This window comes from Marmota flaviventris, chromosome 11 (assembly GCF_047511675.1).
Source record: "Marmota flaviventris isolate mMarFla1 chromosome 11, mMarFla1.hap1, whole genome shotgun sequence".
NCBI lineage: Eukaryota > Metazoa > Chordata > Mammalia > Rodentia > Sciuridae > Marmota > Marmota flaviventris.
In genome coordinates, this window is record NC_092508.1 from 89,696,995 (window position 1) to 89,700,534 (window position 3,540).

At 33.2% G+C, this 3,540-nt stretch overlaps 1 pseudogene; it reads right to left on the bottom strand.

The window, feature by feature from the left end:
• Positions 1–2,891: 2,891 nt before the first annotated feature.
• On the bottom strand, positions 2,892–3,261 carry LOC139707720 (large ribosomal subunit protein eL34-like; annotated as a pseudogene).
• Positions 3,262–3,540: the final 279 nt, after the last annotated feature.

The following is a 3,540-nucleotide window of genomic DNA, read 5'->3' on the forward strand; positions in this document are numbered from 1 at the left end:
TATACACAATGGAATATTACTCAGCCATAAGATGAATGAAATTATGTCTTTGCCAGTAAATGCATGGAACTGGGGAGTATCATGTTAATGAAATAAGCCAGTCCCTCAAAACTAAAGGATAAATGTTCTCTCTGATATGTGGGTGCTAACACATAATAAGGGGGAGGGGAGGGAAGAATAGAAGTTCATTGGATTAAACAAAGGGAAATGAAGAGAAGAGGAGGGATGGGAATAAGAGAGAGAATAGAAGGGATCAGACATAACTTTCCTATAATCATATATAAATACACAATGATTGAAACTCCACATCTTATATAACGACAAGAATGGTATTCTAATTAGAATAAATTATATTCCATATATGTAAAAATGCCAAAATATATCCTATTGTCATGTATATATAAAAAGAACAAATAAAAATGTGTTGAATTAAAAAAAAAGAAAAAAAATCAACCAAAGGAGTTCTCTTTCATGTTGTTTTTTAAATACTATCTAGATTGGATGAAAATATCTGGAAGAGGTTGTTTTTAACTTTTTTTTAATATTATCTAGACTGGGTAAAAATATCTATCTTTTGAAGTATTGCCAAGTTGGCATTTTATCTGGGTTTAGTTTAAAATGAAAAAAAAAATATGACAGAGCTTTTCCTCAATCTTGTTTTATCCTCAAAATTAGAAAATATACTCATTTGGTGACAGAACAAATAGAAGTCAGTCTGGGACTTTTCAACGAGATCATGAATTATGTTCTGATTCCTTTCTTCTCTTCCCATCCTCACATTCTCACTGCATCCATACAATATTCTAGAAAACCCTAATGCTGTAGTGATCTTGAAGGAAGTTTTCAAAATGTTGCTATCAGAGCATAACAGTTGCCTCTGAGGTAAATGAACAGCTAGTGTTTAGAGATCATCAAAGACTGGAAAACTGTTTCCCATTTCCAAAATATATATATATATATATATGTCATAGGAAAAAGGAAATAGGAAAGGCTTTCACAGTTTCATGCTATGTTCTCTACAATGGAAAGGTAAGCTTGAGGGTGAAATTTTATCTTCAACTTCTCTTTTATATCCATTTATTTGCTTCAATATTCATTTATCAAACATGTATTAAGCAGGCTTACGCTCTTAATGCTGCGGTTGATGAGGTGTTTGTGTAATGGGAAATAACACAGGGTTAAGGAAAGAATGCCTTTCAAACATTAACACACTTTTATAATGGGCTCTCATCTACAGATGACTGGCCATACTGAATCTCAGTCTTCTCATTTGTAAAATAAAAATTTAAAAAATTGCATGTTGCAATGAGGATAAATTAAAAAAAAAAAAAAGGAAAAAGGGATTTGGAGCCTGAATGAGGAATATGCTATGTTAAAAATTATGGATTTTATTTTTCTGGAAATGTCAGATGGCAGAAGTATTTGAAAAGGCACTGGTGTTTACATTTAGTTTGAGATCCATGGCAGAATGGCAGGTTAGAAAAGTAAATCAATATACTTCCAAAGCTCCATACGATGCATCATAAAACCAAGCATATGCATGTGTGTTAGATTACCCAATAGTGTTTTAAGTATCCTTGCCACTGCTCCACTTCATTATGGCAGAAGTGATTTTCAAACTTATTTTTTTCTACAGAACCCTCTGTTTAGATGAAATCTTAGCCAGGAGCATAAACAAATGAAACAGATAAAAGCAGAGTGATTCTGTTGAAGATGAGAGTAAATCAGAGGTTTTTCAGCTGCAAAGTACTAAGTACTGAATTCATCCTGTGAATTTCCATAGTACTCATTGTGTACATCTCTCACTTAATGCAAAATTGTATACACCCTTAAATTTTATTTCCATTTGTCACTACCATATTGCTTCAACTGAATTGTGTGCTCTCTGTGACAGGGACTACAGTCTCTGAAGCTTTTCATTACCCTCAATGTGTCCAATTGTATGGTTCACATAATGGCAGTTTTCCATTATGAATATGTTTCCAAATTATTTAAGTATGATGGTGAATGTATAGGTATAAAAATGGAAATTTAATTTGCTTTTATTGAATGCATTTCTTCATGGTCCTTTGAGCCACACATTTGAGAAGAAAAAAAAGAAACCACAAAATGATTTATGGGCATATCAAAGTAATGCACATCAGAAAAATGAAATGTTTGTAAATTTATCAAATAAATATCTCAGGAAAATAATGTATAAAACCATCCTTGATATTTTACATATAATGCAGGCACACAAATTTTTTAAAAATATAATAGGTGTTCTTTTTGGATTATGGCTTAAATAAAATGCTATGTTTTTACTTAATGAACTGGTTTACTTTTCATTGTGGATAAAGCTGACTTACTGTCAAATCCAACCAATTTGTAGCACTGTAGAGAGAGGAGGCTGGTACAACTGACTTAGCACAAGTAATCAGGGCCTGAACTAAGAAGATGGCAGGGAGGATGAAGAAAAAGAAGCAAGAGATGCTTTCTTCCTTATTCTTAGCTCCAGATTGCATTACATTTACACTACACTACACACACACACAAAAAAAAAAATAAATAAAAAATAAATAAATAAATAAATATGAACAAACTAAAATGGGAAATTGCCACAGTTCTTTCTATGCATTCAATTTGGTGAACTATTAAGTCTTTCAGCAAAAGTATCTTGTTCTTACTTTAATTACATAGATCCAGTTTATAGTAAACATGAAGAATGTTTAAGGGTCCATTCTGAATTCTGAATAATTATCACAGAGGAATGTGTATGGATATAATATGTACATATATTAAGCTGATGTCTTAATGTTGAGACTCTCTCCTCAATAATTCATTACATTATAACCTTTTTGTTTCCATTTGACTTTTTATTACTCAAAGAAGCTTCATTTTTTTTTTTTTTTTTATTTAGCTGTCTGACTCTGTGCTTGTGCCTCCAACACTTTCACGATTTTCTGTTCCTCAATTAGGAAAGCACGCTTGATCCTGTTATAAACACATTTAGCACACATGAAACCACCATAGGTCCTGATGACCTGTTTTTTTTTTTTTTTTCGTTGTTGTTGTTTTACATAATCTCATAAGAACTTTAGGTCTCACAACATGAACCACTTTAAGTCTGCCTGGGCACATACCACACACAGATTTTGGTGCTTTCCCAACCTTATTTGTATAAAGGTAAACAATTCTATTGCCAGGGGTTTGAAACAGCCTAGTTTTTTTAGAGGCTGTGTTACAGGAAAGCCTATGACAGTATGTCAAATGCTGAACCATTCTGTGTGCCTCCAAACACCATTCCTGGAAGAGCAATATAGTAGTGTTAAGGTGGGGCTTTGGGAAATGATTAATTCATGATGGCATGGGATTAATCCTCATGGGATTAATGCATGTATAAGATAGGTTGAAGTAAGCTGTATTGACTGCTTCCACCCTGTGAGGGTGCAACAAGCCACTGATGATGGGGAAAGGGCTTACCAGACACCAAATTTACTAATGCCTTTATCTTGGACCTCCCAGCACTTCCTAGCTTGTCTAGGAATTGGAGAAGTAATT